This window comes from Melospiza melodia, chromosome 12 (assembly GCF_035770615.1).
Source record: "Melospiza melodia melodia isolate bMelMel2 chromosome 12, bMelMel2.pri, whole genome shotgun sequence".
Lineage (NCBI taxonomy): Eukaryota > Metazoa > Chordata > Aves > Passeriformes > Passerellidae > Melospiza > Melospiza melodia.
Window position 1 is genome coordinate 1,579,785 of NC_086205.1, and position 16,834 is coordinate 1,596,618.

The window sequence follows — 16,834 nt, forward strand, 5'->3', positions numbered from 1 at the left end:
TCTCTATATGCAACAAACTCAGTGGAAGACCATAGAGCAAGGGATCCAATGCCTGAGAGAAATGGCAGTGGCAGAGATTGTCTTCTCAGATGATGTGACAACTAGGAACCCAGACTTAGTACCATGCACGCCTGTGATGTGGTGGAAACTTGTACGACTTGGGCCACACGAATATGCTTCTGCCTTAGCCATCATGGAGAGGGAAGAGAGGGGTGAGACTGTGCTTGACATGGCAAGGAAGCTCCGAGCATATGCAGATGCTGTGCACGGCCCAACACATGCCGAAATTGCAGCAGTAGAAACACGTCTGCAGAACTTAGAAGATAAGATAGAGGAGAATCATAAGAAGCTCAGAGAGGAGATTAAAGAAGACCTTCTCCAAATCTCGGCAGTATGGATCAGAGGTTCTGGTATCCAAGGCAGACATTTCCCAGGTGGTGAGAGAAGATACACTCCACGAGCTGAGCTGTGGTTCTACCTGCGTGATTGTGGAGAAAACATGGGGAGGTGGGATGGAAAACCTACTGCTGTTCTGTCACGACGGGTGCGTGAACTGAAGGAAGCCACCAGGAGGAAAGCAGCTCCAGTTGTCTGTAGCCGAACGGCCAGGTATGATGATGATGACATGTCTGATCCCCTTGAAGGAACATCCAAAACATACGCCCAGGGAAAGAAGGATAACCAGGCTTAGAGGAGCCCTGCCTCTAGCCAGGTAGAGGCCAGGGAAAATCGTGTTTTTTGGACTGTGTGGATTCGTTGGCCTGGCACATCGGAACCACAAGAGTACAAAGCTTTGGTCAATACTGGTGAACAATGCACATTATTTATATCAAGACATGTGGGGACAGAGTCTGTTTCTATTTCTGGTGTGACAGGGGGATCCCAGGATTTCACTTTGGTGGAAGCTGACGTGAGCCTAACAGGAAATGAGTGGAAGAAGCATCCTATTGTGACTGGCCCAGAGGCCCCATGTATTTTGGGCATGGACTAACTTCAAAGCGGGTGTTTCAAAGACCCAAAAGGACTCAGATGGGCATTTGGGATAGCAACTGTAGTGACAGAGGGCATCCAGCAATTGAACACCTTGCCTGGGTTGTCTGAGAATCCATCTACAGTAGGATGCCTGACGGGAGAAGAGCAACAAGTGCTAATTGCTACTTCCACAGTGCATCGACGACAGTATAGAACGACTCGAGGTGCTGTGATCCCCATCCATAAGATGATCCGAGAGCTGGAGAGCCAAGGGGTGGTCAGCAAGACCCACTCACCCTTCAATAGCCCCATCTGGCCTGTGCGAAAATCTGAAGGAGAATGGAGATTGACTGTGGACTACCGTGCATTGAATGAAGTGACTCCACCACTGACTGCTGCCCTGACAGATATACTAGAACTCCAGTATGAGCTTGAGTCCAAGGCAGCAAAGTGGTACGCCATTGTAGACATTGCCAATGCATTTTTCTCCATTCCTCTGGCAGCAGAATGCAGGCCTCAGTTTGCCTTCACATGGAGGGGAGTGCAGTACACCTGGAACCAACTGCCCCAGGGGTGGAAGCACAGCCCCACCATCTGCCATGGACTGATCCAAACTGCACTAGAAAGGGGAGAGGCTCCAGAACATCTGCAGTATATTGATGACATCATTGTGTGTAGGAACACAGCTGCGGAAGTGTTTGAGAAAGGGAAGGAAATCATCCAGATCCTCCTGGGAGCTGGTTTGGCCATTAAAAAGAGCAAAGTAAAGGGACCAGCTCGTGAGATTCAATTCCTGGGAGTGAAGTGGCAAGATGGATGGCGTCAGATTCCTACAGATGTCATCAACAAGATCACAGCAATGTCTCCACCCACCAATAAGAAAGAGACATAAGCTTTCCTAGGCGCCATAGGTTTTGGGAGGATGCATATTCCTGAGTACAGTCAGATCGTGAGCCCTCTTTACCTGGTCACCCGCAAGAAGAACAATTTCCAGTGGGGCCCTGAGCAACAACAAGCCTTTGTCCAGGCTTGGTCAAAGAAAAAAGCCTTGGTCCTGTCCCGTCCTGCAGTAGCCCTTGGCCCAGTCAGGACAGGACCAGAGGTAAAGAACATGCTCTACTCTGCAGCCGGGAGCTATGGCTTGTCCTGGAGCCTTTGGCAGAAGGTGACTGGGGAGATTCAGGGTCGACCACTGGGATTTTGGAGTCGAAGCTACAGAGGGTCTGAAGCCAACTATACTCCAACAGAGAAGGAAATCTTGGCTGCCTATGAAGGAGTCCAGGCTGCCTCGGAGGTAATAGGCACCGAAACACAACTCCTCCTGGCACCCCCAACTACCAGTGCTGGGGTGGATGTTCAAAGGCAAGGTTCCTTCCACTCACCATGCCACCAGCGCTAAATGGAGCAAGTGGATTGCTCTTATCACTCAGCACGCCTCTATAGGTAAACTGAATCACCCTGGGATTTTGGAGGTCATTACAAATTGGCCCGAAGGTGAGAATTTTGGTGTCACAGATGAAGAGGAACAAGAACCAGTGACACGTGCTGAAGAGGCTCCTCCCTATAACCAACTGCCAGCAGAGGAAACACGCTACGCTCTCTTCACTGACGGTTCCTGTCGCATCGTAGGGATGAACCGGAAGTGGAAAGCAGCCGTATGGAGCCCCACACGACAGGTTGCACAAGCTACCGAAGGAGAAGGTGGATCAAGCCAACTTGCTGAACTCAAAGCTATTCAACTGGCCCTAGACATTGCAGAAAGAGAGAAATGGCCAAAGCTCTGCCTCTACACTGATTCATGGATGGTAGCCAATGCTCTGTGGGGATGGCTGGAGAGGTGGAAAAAGGCTAACTGGCAACGTAGGGGGAAACCAATTTGGGCTGCTGATGAGTGGAAAGACATTGCTACCAGGGTAGGGAGGCTACCTGTGGAAGTCCGCCATGTAGATGCCCATGTACCCAAGAGTAGGGCCAATGAGGAGCACCAAAACAATGAGCAGGTAGACCAAGCTGCAAAGATAGGGGTGTCCAAAATAGACCTAGATTGGGAACATAAGGGAGAGTTATTCCTAGCTCGATGGGCCCATGATGCCTCAGGCCATCACGGCAGGGATGCCACCTAGAAGTGGGCACGAGACCGAGGGGTGGATTTAACCATGGACAGTATTTCTCAGGTTATCCATGACTGTGAGACATGTGCTGCCATCAAGCAGGCCAAGAGAGTGAAGCCCCTCTGATACGGTGGGCAGTGGTCCAAGTACAAGTATGGGGAGGCCTGGCAGATTGACTCCATCACACTGCCCCAGACACGCCAGGGCAAGCACTACATGCTGACCATGGTGGAAGCCACCACTGGATGGTTGGAAACCTATCTTGTGTCTCATGCTATGGCCCGGAACACCATCCTGGGCCTTGAAAAGCAAGTTCTGTGGAGACATGGCACCCCTGAGAGGATCGAGTCCGACAACAGGACTCATTTCAAGAACAGTCTTATCAACACCTGGGCTAGGGAACATGACATTGAGTGGGTGTACCATATCCCCTACCATGCACTGGCTGCAGGAAAAGTGGAGAGGTACAATGGACTACTAAAAACTCAGTTGAAAGCTTTGGGTGGGGGATTTTTCAAGAATTGGGACCAGCATTTAGCAAAGGCCACCTGGTTAGTTAACACCCGAGGTTCCACCACCCGAGCAGGTCCTGCCCAGTCTGAGTCCCTGAATATAACAGAAGGAGGCAAAGTCCCAGTGGTACATATCAGAGGTTTGTTACGGAAGACTGTGTGGATCAATTCTGCCTCGAGTACAGACAAACCCATTCATGAGGTTGTCTTTGCTCAGGGACCAGGTTGCACGTGGTGGATAATGCAAAGAGATGGAATGACACAATGTGTACCTCAGGGAGATCTGATTGTGGGATAAGAATGATATGCAATATCACTGTTCATTGGATGTTACTGCCATTGTCTGTACATTAAACCATACAGACATGAGATAGAAGGAAATGTGTAAGTGTTGAAGGTCTGGGCAAGTGGAAGATGGAGAAGGAAATGTGTGTCAAAGGTCTGAGCAAGTGATAGATGGAGCTTTAAGTGACTAAAGTGAAAGGGGGAATCCTGCAGCTCTGTAATATAGGGCCTGGATTCAGTGGTCCAGTGTGGGGATGTGAAGAGGGCATGATGTGTATTGCTTGTAAATTTTGGGGGAACTGATGGAAATTTTGTATAAATAATGCATGATGTGTGGTAACATGTTGATGATATGGCAATAAGGGTGGAATGTCCTGGGGTGACGTTATGATGCTTGTATCCCTATTCATATGTTCTATGCCTTTAGGACTGGCTCTGAGGAGTGAACGTTTTGTTTGGGTTTCAAGGGCAATCTCGTCCCTGCTCTTGCTCCTCCCCACCGTGCTTTGCCTCTGCCCTGTGCCCCTGGGGCTGCTCTGGGCCAGGCAGCCTCAGTGGGAGCCAGCACTGGCTGCAGCCCCAGCGGGCCCCCCAGGACAAGGCCCAGCAATTAGGAGGCCAATGAAAGCTCTGGGCAGCAGCAGAACCCTCAGAAGAATTCTTTGGACAATCATGGACTGGCCACACCTACACTGCAGCCTCACTGGGAATGTTTCCTATGTACAGTAGACTTTCAAAAGAAGCTGTTTGAGGGAAAGGTGAACTAAACACTCACCCTTTTCTCTTCCAGCAAGTCCAAATTCGGACAGAGCATAAGATGAAGATCAGCTCCAAGACAAGCAGGCCTGCCAGTAACCCTAGCCAGCAGCCTGTTCCCTGACAGAAACCCCTTCCAAGGCCCTTCTGGGCATCAGGAACATGTGCTGTGGTTCCAGCTGCACCTGTGGGAGCAATGGGGGGCGTCAGCCCGTGCTGTACTGTGCTGCACTGCTGAGCTGGCAGCATGGTGGATGCAGGCAGGACGTTCTCCGTTTCCCCCAGAGCTGGGGCCTGCAGGCACCTTGTCGCCCTTGGCACAGGCTGTGCCACCCAACCAAGCTCAGCAGGCCGGGAGGAGAGCCCGGGGGCAGCGCAGCTTCTTGGGCAGTCGCTGCTCGGATGGACACAGGCCAAACCCATCCCTGAGCAGCCACTGCCAGCCCTGGCCCTCCCTGCCCCGTGACAGCTCCCCCAGCCCCAGGGCACAGAGTCAGGCCCTGTCAGGACCCAGTGCAGGCCCTGCCCAGTCGGGAGCCAAGGCTGGCTAGGGCCCTGGGCTCACGCCAGGGCTCCCGCTCAGGGCTGCTCCTGTGCCTTGGGCCTCTGGGCACTCAGGGCCAGCTCCGGAGCAGCTGCAGTGGGAGGGACGTTGGTGCACCAGTCCATTAGTCCCCTTTCCCCGGGGCTGTGAACGAGCTCCAAAGGCACCTCCAGCTTTGGCTGCTGCCGGGCCATGGAAGGGCAGGCCCTAGTGGAAGAGCTGCAGCCACCCAGCCCTGCCAAGGGCTGAGCCCCGCTGAGCTCAGCACGGCAATTACCTTCTGAGCCTGTGCCCGTGCCCATGCCTGTGTTTGGCTTGGCCTTCCTTCCTGCAGCAGAGGCTGCCAATCGGCCTCTGCTTCTTTGGGGAAACACCTCCTTCTGTGCTGCCTTTTGGCCCATCACTTGAGAAACAAAAAGTACACCTTAACAGATGGAACGATTCTCCATTACTTTGATGGCATGTTCAGGATGTCATGCTTATGAAAAATCGGGTGTAATCAACAAATCATCTGGTCTTTTTCAGCTGGGCCAGGGCCCACCCTCCTCCAAATAGCTGCCAGTGCTGAGCAGAAGTTGTGAGGTGATCGTGCAGGGCGAGGGCACACACATGCATGGCTCTGTTCTGGCACCTGCAGCGATGCCCTCCTGGCCGAGCTTTGGGCTCTGAGCTGGCAGCTCTCCCAGGGGAAAGGCCTTGACCTACCCTCACCATCTCCCAGAGGCTCAATCCTGAACGTGGTTTGGGAAGCCAGATCACCTTCACCAAGAGGCTCAGCTGCAAAGAAAGGCAGGACACAACAGCTCCAATGGCACTGCTGAAGATTCTCCTTCAGGCCTGAGTGGCAGTGAGGGCACCTGGGTGATTGGTGCCCTCCAAGGCACTCTAATGGCTCTGCCTTCCACTCAGAAGCAGGGCCAGGGGGACCTCGTGCCTGCAGTGGCCCCACACTGGGATTGAAGGAGCCCCTTGCAGGGCAGTTGGGGCAGAAAGGACTCCTTGGAGATGACAGCAGCTCCAAACCCAGCCCCAGGCAGGGCCAGGGCTGGGCAGTGGCAGCAGGAGCAGCTCAGGCTCCCTGGGGGCAGCAAAGGAGCTGAGAAAGGCTCAGCCCTGGGGCACAGCGCCAGCCCCTTCCCTCTCTGTCTTCTCTGTGGCTGCACAGAGCACACAGAAAGACACAGTGGCATTGCACACGGGAGGAGGATGGACAGCTAAATGCCCCTTCTTCCCACTGACAGCGATCCTGTGGGATCACTCAGGGCTCCAGAAGGGAGCAGGGCAAGGTTTTCAGAACTGATCAACCTTCAGTGAAATTTAAGGGAAATGGCACAAGTGAGATCTTGCCACACTGACACGGATTATTCTGGCAGGAAAGGTACATTGAGAACTTGCCTTCCACACCTGGCAAGGTCTTCAAAGTACCATTCACCAGCATTTCCAACTACTCCAAGTCACGTGCCAGTCGAGAAGGGAGCACAGATGCTACAGAAACATTTCCATGGTGTGCTGGGATCCCCTCCTGCCTTGGAGAATTGGGCACTGCAAGGGGGTGGGGTAAGGCTGTGGGAGCCTGTGCCTCCTGGTCACTCTCCACGCTCTTTGCAGGTCCTGTGCAACATGCCTGGAGGGGCAGCTGGAGCAGCCCAGGGCCCTGGGGCTCTCCCCCTCCCACACAGGAAACCCTCTCTAAATGCTTGGGGAAATCTGCAGTGCCACTGCTGTCTCTCCCAACCTCCGTCCCTCCCTCCTGCTTGCCCACCTGCCCATGGAACAGCTCCCACCGCCCACGGGCACATAGCCAGGCCCTCTCAGGACGCACTGGAGCCTTGCTCTCCCCCTCTGCCCTTTCCCCACCATGGGCACCCCGTGCAGCCGCTCCCAGGTTTCGGGACGTGTCTCCCACGGAGGGAGCCCAGCAGGACAGCTCAGTACCCGAGTGCCCTGAGCCTGCTCGGGACAATTCCTCTGGGCTGTGCTCGTCTTGTCCGGGCTGTGCCCGCAGTGCCAAGCAGCAGAGAGGGCAGGTCAAGCCTTGGCAGGGCTCAGACCCAGAGGCACAGCAATTACCTCCTGTGGCTGTGCTTGGCATTGCCTCCCTTCCTGCAGGAAATACCACCTTCCATAGAGCCTCTCTGTCCATCCCTTGAGAAAGGAGGAGGCACAGCTGAATCAGATGGAATCATTGCACATTCAGTAGGTGGCTTCTTCAGGAGGCAATACTTGTCCAAAACATGGATAAGGATCAGGAAAATCCTGATCCCCCCACGCCTTTGGGGCTGGCTATGGCCCTCCCTCCTCCAACAGCCACACATCAGGATGTGCCTGGGAACCGAGAAAATGCAGGGGATCTTTGGTGAGTTTGGGCTACGTGTCAGCTGATGCCCAATGCCTTCCTGCAGAGGCTGGGGAGAAGCTGCAGCCAGGCCAGGCTGGGAAACAGCCCTGCAGGGCATAGAGGCAGCAGTGGGGCAGCGAGGCTGCCATGGATCCCTTCCCGCTGTTCCGGGCTCGGCGTGTCCAGACGTGCAGCCAGAGCCCTCGGCTGCTGAGCCCCAGGACAGGGCTGAGGGAAATGCACCCACAATTCCCTTTGAGCAGTTCTCTCACAATGTGCTTCAGGATGTTGTTTGGCCCCTGGTGGGGAAAGGGCAGAGGTGGGGCAAGGCTGCCATGGATCCCTTCCCGCTGTTCCAGGCTCTGTTTTTACATGGGGGACCCTGGCTCACTCTAGGATCTCTCCCAGGTCTCCTCCCAGAGCTTCATCCCACAGCTCAGCCCCAAGGGCCAGACAGGTATTAGGAATTTCACAGCCTACCATTGGTGGCTCATAGTCAGAATGCACAGGAAAACTCTAGGGGTGTTTCAAAATACCAGATGCTGTGTTGTTTCCTTCCCACTGCAGATTTCCCATTTCCCCAGCCTCAGTCCCTGGCAGGCTGCCTGGATGTTCTCCCCGCGCCACCTCTGCAATCCCACTCGTCCAGGTCCTCCTGGTTCTGTGGGCAGCTCTTCGGGCCACTGAGGCCCTGTTCCTCCTTTGTTTGTGAGCATGTCCGAGTGAGAGATGATTCAGGGGCTCAGCACCAAGGCCTCCAGCAGCAGTGGTCAGTTCCTGAGTGCACTCGGTGGCCACAGGCAGCTGCCTATGGCTCTGGCAGGGATGTGAAGGGGAGGTCGTGCAGGGGAGCAGCCCCCACGCCCCCGCCCTGCCCATGGAGGCCTGCAGCCCGTGGGGATGGAGCAGCAGTTTCTGGTTGTAAAAGTCCATCTGAAAATCCTTCATTTTTTGCCTCACAATTGTCATGAGAAAAGACCACTGAAAGGTTAAAAACTGTTGAGCCAGTTGGGAAAGAAAGTCTCATGCTTATTCAGTGTGTTCACAGGTGGTGTTTGCAGAACATGCCATGCTGAACTCAAAGGGGCATGCTGCCATTTTCTGAACAATGGATCTGGACTTTCTCCCTACCTCCTGACCTGGCAGGTCTGAGCTCTGGGGTGGCTCCCCCCCTCCAAGAGAAGACCCCTCTCGCCTGCCTTCAACCACCGTGACAGACAAACAGAGATGTGAGTCCCCTCATCAAGGACCCAAGACAAGACAAGAAAACCCCCTGGCACCCTATTGGCACCCCCTTCCAGAGACTGGGACTGAACCCCCCCCAGCTCGGGGAGGGGGGGAAAAACTGCCCAGAATAAACCTACCTGCGAGCATTCGGCCATGAAAACAATGGAATAACATCCCCCTCCTCCTGTTCCTATTCTTTTCCCCTCCATGGAAGCCTCATTTCAGCCACCCTTCCCCCAACAAAAAATGGTGTATTTTTGGGGTGCAATCTGACCGTCCTTTGAGATGTCCCCAAGACGTGCACCAGTGAGCTTCGACGGCTGGACCCCCGAAGGACAACGACACGTTTCGGTCGCTATAGCCCCTACCTGACCCTTCTTTTCTCCCTCTTCCCTTGTCTTACCCTTTTCTTCCCTAGATTCCCTAACCAAACGCATATTCAGCTGTGGTTATTATCAATAAAACTGCATTTTGTTGATTTGTTACTGCAAAGCCCCTGTGCCTGGTTGGTTATTTTTTGCACCAAAAAATCATCTGTCACCCGTTTATTTGGGCGGACCTCGACATGGTCTCTTAACTGCTTCGTGTGCTGGAAAGGCTGGGCTCGCGTGGACTCTCGAGTTGTCCCTGCTGCCGAGCTCCAGCCGGCAGCACTGAGCCTTGTGCACTGGAGACACTGTCCATGGCGGCGCCGGCTGAGCCGCCGAGCTATGCTTGCAGTCTGTTAAGGTACAGTCTATTTAGGTTGCCAAGTCGAAACTAAGGCCCCTCCCTCCCCTCCGGAGGGAGAAGCGCTCACACAGGGAAAGTGGTCCAGTCCCGCACTGCCGGCCGCATTGGAGCGGGGCAACCCCCCCGCACTGGGCTTCCTGTTTCGCGAGATGCGCTGTAGGCTGACTGACTGCGTGAGCCTGACCCAGTGCAGCATCCGTGGCGGGGCAGGTCGCTTCCACTGCGGCAGGGCTCCGCTCCCCCTGTGCTGCCACCGCTACCGCTGCTGCAGTGCAGCATCCCGGGTGGTGCGGGTCACTCCCCCCGCAGCGGGGCTCTGCTTCCCCTGCCGCCGCTGCTCGTCGCCACTCGGAGCCGCCGCTGCCGCCCCAGGTGAGCTGCCTGCCGTGGCTGCTCCCCATGGCGCAGCGCCCATGCTGAGTTCAGAGTGGCACAGCCCCGCAGGCGCCCCGAGCAGCTGCTGCTGCCGCCATCACAGCAGGGCCGCTGATTTTTTGTGCCTGTAGTTGCAGCGCCAGCACCACAACGCATGTTTTTGCAAGTCTATATGCAGCAATCTTGGGAATTCTCTTCCCAAGTCAACAGTCTATAGTCCACGCTTTTCTAAAAAGCACTTAAAAAGTTCATACACCGCTTGTCTGCCCATTACCTTCTAACCTGATTTTTCAGCACGCTGCAGCCCTTTGCAAGACGTCGGTGGCGTTCTGTCAGCTGGACTCTCCTATGGGGTCACCCAGGGCACTGAAGCCCACGCTTTCGCCCTTCTTCAGGTTTCCTCTATAGGATCGCCTGTTGCACGGATCCTGCTTTTTGTGCCTCCCGGGCTGTGTTGGGACCGACACCAAAATACTGCACCGGACCGTGGCTCGCAGGTTCAAATCAGCCATAGGACATTGTCTCCTGTTCGGGCGGCCATTTGTTGCAGAATGAGCCATTTGTTGGGGATGAGCCATTTGTCGGGTGCAGGGAAAACTTGGGACGCTCAATAGGAGAATCAGCAAGCTCCGTTTATTGCAAAGAGCATCAAACTTTTATACACAACAAGTAATAAGCTCATGCATATTCTGTAAGTTAGCAGTCTATTGCTTATATGTTACCGGGCTTCCAAGGGTTGCAGGGTGAAGAGAGAGGTGAGAATCTTGACCTCATGTTCAGAAGGCTGATTTATTATTTTATGCTATATATTACATTATTACTATGCTAATACGAATAGAGAGGAAAAGTCTCAGAAGCTTACTAAGGTAAGAATAGAAAAGGAATGAATAAATAAAGGAGCTCTCTCTGATTCTGTCCCAGAGAGAGCTCAATCTTTGATTGGCCCTTAATTGCAACATGGGCCAATCACAGGTGCACCTGTTGCATTTCACAGCAGCAGATAACCATCGTTTACATTCTTTTTCTGGGGCCTCAGCTTCCCAAAAGGAAAAATCCCAAAGAAAGGATTTTTCACAAAAGATATCTGTGACACTTATATACGGATATCAGCTTCTTCATTCCAAAGGAGTTACATTTGCTTTTTCTCATGTCTCTAGTCTCTCAACTACAGCACTTGTTATAGTAACACAGCTATGCTCTCACCTTGCAGGTGCAGGACTTAGATTAGCTGTGTTCTTGTCATGCAGCTATTTCTCTACAATGAAGGGTCTTGATTTTTCATATCTATTCAGATTGCATTAGAAGGTGTTGGGGGTCAATATCAATTGGACATTAGTGATATCAACTTAAAACACGAATGAAAAACAGGAAAAAGCAGTTCACTTTGCAATGTTTTCAATACAATATATTCCCTTTGCATTAACTTCTGAAGTCTGTCTAATTAACCACAGAAGAACTGAAAATTTTTATTATTCCCAGGGGCTTTAAATGAAATGTTCAGGTGTTTTAAAAAAAATGTTTCTGAGTATTTTTCACTGAATTCCTGAACTGAAGAGCTCAATCAAGAAGAGGCCTCTGGAGTAATAAAATTCATCAGCAACCTCCAGGTGGCTGAGGATCCATCCCCATCAGAGCAGCAATGAACAGAAATGGGCACAGCTTTGTGGCTGCCCCAGCTTTGGCATGGGCCCTGGGCCTGGAGCAGGAGCAGCTCTTGAGGGTCCCAAGGCCACGGCTCTTGTGCTGCCCTGAGCAGATGGGATGGCAGCAGGGGCTGCAGAGCTCTCAGCACCTCAGCCCGAGGGCAGCAGGGCAGCCAGGGAGCCTCCTTTGGCCTTGGCCAAGCACCTTCCCCCATGGCTGGGGCTGAGTCCTGTGGCAGCTGCAGCTGCTGCTGTGCCCTTGCCAGGGGCTGAGGCCATGGGGCAGTGCCCAGAGCAGCCTGGCCTGAGCAGAGCTGTGGGGCCAGAGCCGGCTGGGCTGGGCTGGGGAGAGGCCCTTGGTGCTGCCCAGAGCTCAGGGCAGCTGGCAGAGCTTGCAGGGAGCTGGGCTGGGTTCAGGAAGCCTGGCCCAGAAACCATCAGTGTCCATCTCAGCCTGGCTGAGCGTGCAGGGGCAAAGAAGAGCAGCCCAGGGTCTGCAAGTTCTCTTTGTGGGAGCTGAGCTTGTGATCTCTGAGTCCTCTAAGTGCTGGGGCTGCTCTTCCAGCTCCAGAGGAGATGTGACAGATGGCGGCAGAGACAAAAATGATTTCTGCTGGATTCTTTCTGGTGTTTGCTTATACAGGTAACCTGGATCCATATGTAGCTGAAGTTTATTTGTGTCAGATAACACTGGGAGAGTGATAAGAATAAAATTTTTTAGCTGAAATTAATATTTCATGCATAATACACAATGAGGGGAAAAAGACATATATGATCAGAAGAGCATCTGAGTTTTTCAGAGGATGAGAGACTCCTTGATGTTCCAGCAGTCAAACCTGTTCAAATACTTTCCTCAGAGCTTCCTTGAGATCAGAGGTGACCACCAGAGGCCAAGGCCAGCCAGAGCTCTCTGTCCTGGCAGCTTTTGTCTGGGACAACCCTCGCATATAGGGAATTTTTCAGTGGGAGTATCAGTTTTGGCCATAGGCACCTGGAAAGATCAATGGTACTTTTCCATAGGAAGGAAAGCACGGGGCCCCAGTTCTCCAGGGGCTGATGAGAGGCAGCCCTCAACATTCCAAGATCAACTGGACCTGTCAGGTGGCCCCTGGGAGGCCCAACCAGCCAGACCTCTTCCATGTTCTCTAGGTTTCATGGTGCTCTGCAGTGTCACAATGCTCTCCTTGTTTCTGAAGTGTCACAATGTCCCTGTGCTTCCATGAGGCCCTGCAGGGTCACAGTGGCCCTTTGGTTCCATGGGGCCCCACAGTGTCACGAGGGTCTCCATGATTCCATAGGGCCTTGCAATGCTACAATGCTCTCCATGGATCCATGGTGCCCTGCAGGATCACAACAGCCCTTTGGCTCCACGGGGCCCTGAAATGCAGCAATGGCCTCTTGGTTCCATTAGGCCCTGCTGCTTCACACTGGCCCCTTGGGACCATGCAACCCAACAGAGTTACAAAGATGTTGTTGGTTCCACGAGACCCCACAGTGTCACCAATGTCTCCACAGAAAGGAAAGCATAGAGCCCCTGTGTTTGGAAGGCAGGTGAGAGCCAGCCCTAAGGAGGCCAAGGCCAGCCAGACCTGTCTGTAATGGCAGCTTTTGTGTAGGAGTAATCTTTGGATATAGGACTTCTGGAGGTGGAACCCCAATTTTGGCCATGGGCACCTAGAGAAGAAGGATGGTTCTTTTCCATGGGAAGGAAAGGGCCCCAGTATTTCAGGGCAGAACAGAGGTGACCACCAGAGGCCAAGGCCAGCCAGAGCAAACTGTCCAAGCTGCTTTTATCTGAGAGAAACCCTTCCATATGGGGAATTTTGGAGGAAAGGGCCAGTTTTGGCCATGGGTGCCTGTGCAGGATGGAGGGTCCTTTTCCATAGGAAGGAAAGTACAGAGCCCCAATGTTTGAAGGCAGGTGAGAGCCAGTTCTCAGGAAATCAAGGTCAGCCAGACTTGTTGGTTTTGTCTGGGAGCAATCCCTGGATATTGGGAATTTTGGAGGGGGAATCCCATATTGGCCAGGGATGCTTGAATGAGAAAGGCAGTTCTTTTCCATTTGAAGGAAAGCACAGAGCCTCAGTTGTAGAAAGCGAAGGGAGATGACCCATCCTCTGATCAGCATCGAACTCCAGTTTATTGATCCAACATGCACATTTTATAACCGAGTTAATTAAGTTCATACATATTGTAAAACCCGAGCTCATCATTGGTTACCGATTACACAGCAAGCCCTCCTTTTGTTTTCAATACCTGTGGTTTGTTATTGAGACCAAGACTTGTTTTTTCTCATCCTGTTATGAACGGTTCTCAAGGCCTCCATGTTTGTCACTCTGCTTTCCCATACCTTATCCAAGGACAAGGTATTTACTTGTTATTGAAGACAGGCTTGAGAACTCTTGCTGTTTACAGAAATGTGCCTGAGAAACAGGCTTGAGAATTAGCTGCTTACAGCTGCCTTTTACTTTTCCATCAGCTGTAGATTTTCATGTCCTTTTTTCCTTCAAGCCATGTCTGAGCAAAATTCTCCAACACTCAGTGTTTCAAGGGGACATGAGCAGAGACCCTCAACCATCCAAGGGCAGTTGGGCCAGTCAGGCCAAGACAACCAGAGCTGTTACCTGTTCTCTTGGATCCAGGGGGCCCAGCTGTGTCACATTGGCCCCTTGTTTCCATGGGGCCCCACAGGGTCATAATGGTCCTTCACTTCCATGAGGCATTGCAGTGTCACAGGGGTCTCCTTGGTACCACAGTATCACAACGGACCCTTTGTTCCCTGGGGAATCACAATATCAGAAGGCTGTACTTGGTTCCATGAGGCCCTGCAGAGCCCCTTGATTCAACGAGGTCACCAAGTGTCAGAATGGCCTCCAGGATTCCACGAGCCCCAGCAATGTCACAATGGACTCCTTGCCTCAATGGGGTCTCACTCCAAGGATCATGAATCCTTTGTTCCATGGGGCCCTGTAGTATCACAACAGAATCCTTGATTCCATGGTGCCACACAGTGTAACAACTGCCCCTTGGCCTGCCAAGACTGCATAGTGTCACAATGGTTCCTTGCTTCCACAAGGCCTTGTAGTGTCACAGTGGCCCCTTGGTTCAGTGAGGCTTTTGGTGTCACAATAATCTCCGTGAGTCCATAAGGCCTTGCAGTGTCACAACAGACCATTGGTTTCACGGAGCCCCACAGTGTCACTGTGGTCCCCTTGGCTCCACAAGGCTCTGAAGTGCCACAAAGGCCCTTTGGTTTCACAAGGCCTCAGAGTGTAAAAATGGCCTCCATGGTTCCATGAGGCCCTGCTGTGTCACAATGGACCTTTGGTTCCATGATGCCCCAGAGTGACACAATAGTATTCTTGGTTCCATTGGACCCTTCATGCCATGGAGACCCACAGTGTTCACTGCCATCCCCTTGGTTCCATGAGGCCCTGCCATGCTACCATGGCCCCTTGGTTGCAGTGGGTCCCAAAGTGTCAGAAGAGTCTCCATTGTTCCATGAGGCCCCACAATGTCATTGTGCTCCCCTTGGTTCCAGAGGGCCCCACAGCAGAACAGTGGACTCCTGGTTCCATGAGGTTCCTCAGACACAATGGTCTCCTTGGATCCTCAGTGTCACAGTGGCCCCTTGGCTCCATGTGGCCACGCTGTGTTACAATGGCTCATGGCTCCATGAGGCCACAGAGTTTAACAAGGGATACTTGGTTTCCTGAGGCCTTGCTGTGTCACAATGGACTTCTGGTTCCATGACCATTCATACAGCCAACAGCAGTCTCCTTTGTTCCATGAGGTTCCGTAGCAGAACACGGTCACCTTGGTTCTGTGAGGTTCTGCAGTGTCACAATGGACTCATGGTTCCATGAGGCCTTGCCGTGTCACAATAGCCCCTTGGTTCCCAGAGGTTTCTCCATGTCACAATGTTCTCCTTGGATCCTCAGTATCACAATGCACATTGGTTCAATGTGGCCTCAATGTGTCAAAATGGATTTTGGTTCCATGGGGTTCCATGGTGTCACAATAGACATCTTATTCCATTAGTTTGCTCAGTGTCACAGCTGACTCCTTGTTCTGTGAGGCCTTGCTGTCATCAAATCTCCGAAATATAAGAATAAGACTCCTTAACACTAATTTCCTGGTAACAACAGTATAATTTATTCCGGCCTGAGGTCTAGTGAGGGATAGCCCCAGTCTTATGTGGACATGTAATTCTACCAGTGTGTTGCTTATATACAGTCGCTAAACGTTCATTACAGTTTATCCATTACCATAAAACCCACTCCAAGTTCCAAGATTCAGACCTTCTTTTTTTTTATAACTTCAGCCTTGAGCCAGAAGTCTTCATCTTGCCTTCCAGCAATCCTTTCTGGGAAAGCAGCACCTACATGCCTTGTTCCCATGATGAAATTTCATAGGCACAGCAAAAATTGAATTAACGCTTTTGGTATCAAGACCAAGGCTTTGTGTGGGCATGCAGAGGCAGAGAGGACGCAGAGCTGTCAGCAAAGGAAGGGCCCAGCCAGGTGGGGCAGCCAGGGGATGCCGACAGCCTGCAGGGACAGAGGGGCAGGGCAGGGACACCGTGGGACAGCCTGGGCTGCACAGGGCACAGGGATGGGCAGCAGCTGCAAGACAGCCCTGCCAGAGCCGACTTGGGCAGCACTTTGGCCATGGCTGCTGGGCCTGGGCCTGAGGCCACGAGGGGACAAGTGACCCTTGCAGGCCTGGGGCCTCATTGCCTCCTTGTCCCTGCTCAGCAGCCTGGCAGGGGCCGCCCCATGCTCCAGCCCTTGGCATTGCACATCCCCACATGTCAGTGCCCATCCCGGGAAGAGCCCTGAGCAAGGAGGGAGGGACAGGATCTGCCTGGCCAGGGACTGGGGCTCAGGCCTTGGCCCTTGGCATTCCTCATGCACATCCAGGTGTGCTCAGCCCCAGAGACACCTTTGCCTTGCTTGTCCCCAGCTGTCATCACTGCCTCCCGTGTTTTGCTCTACCTGGAACCTGGGGACACTTTGTCAGTCTTGTGCCTCACAGGGATCTACTCAAAGTACAAGAATCTTCAGTGTTTCAATCTTACATGGGGTTCTTGAGAAAATTTGTGAGCCCTCTCTGAGGGACTGAGTCTGATGCAAAGAGCACCAAAGCCCCAGAGGCTCATTAAAGTCCTTGTGCTGTGTCTGTGCTGCTGAGCTGGGCCGGGCTCCTCACCCAGAGGCAGCTCCTGGCAAGGGCAGCGCTGCAGAGAGACAGCTCTGGCCAGGAGCAGCTCCTGTGCACAGCCCAGCAGGGCTGGGGCACTGCCAGGGCCCCTCAGGGACACCAGCAGGGCACAGGCA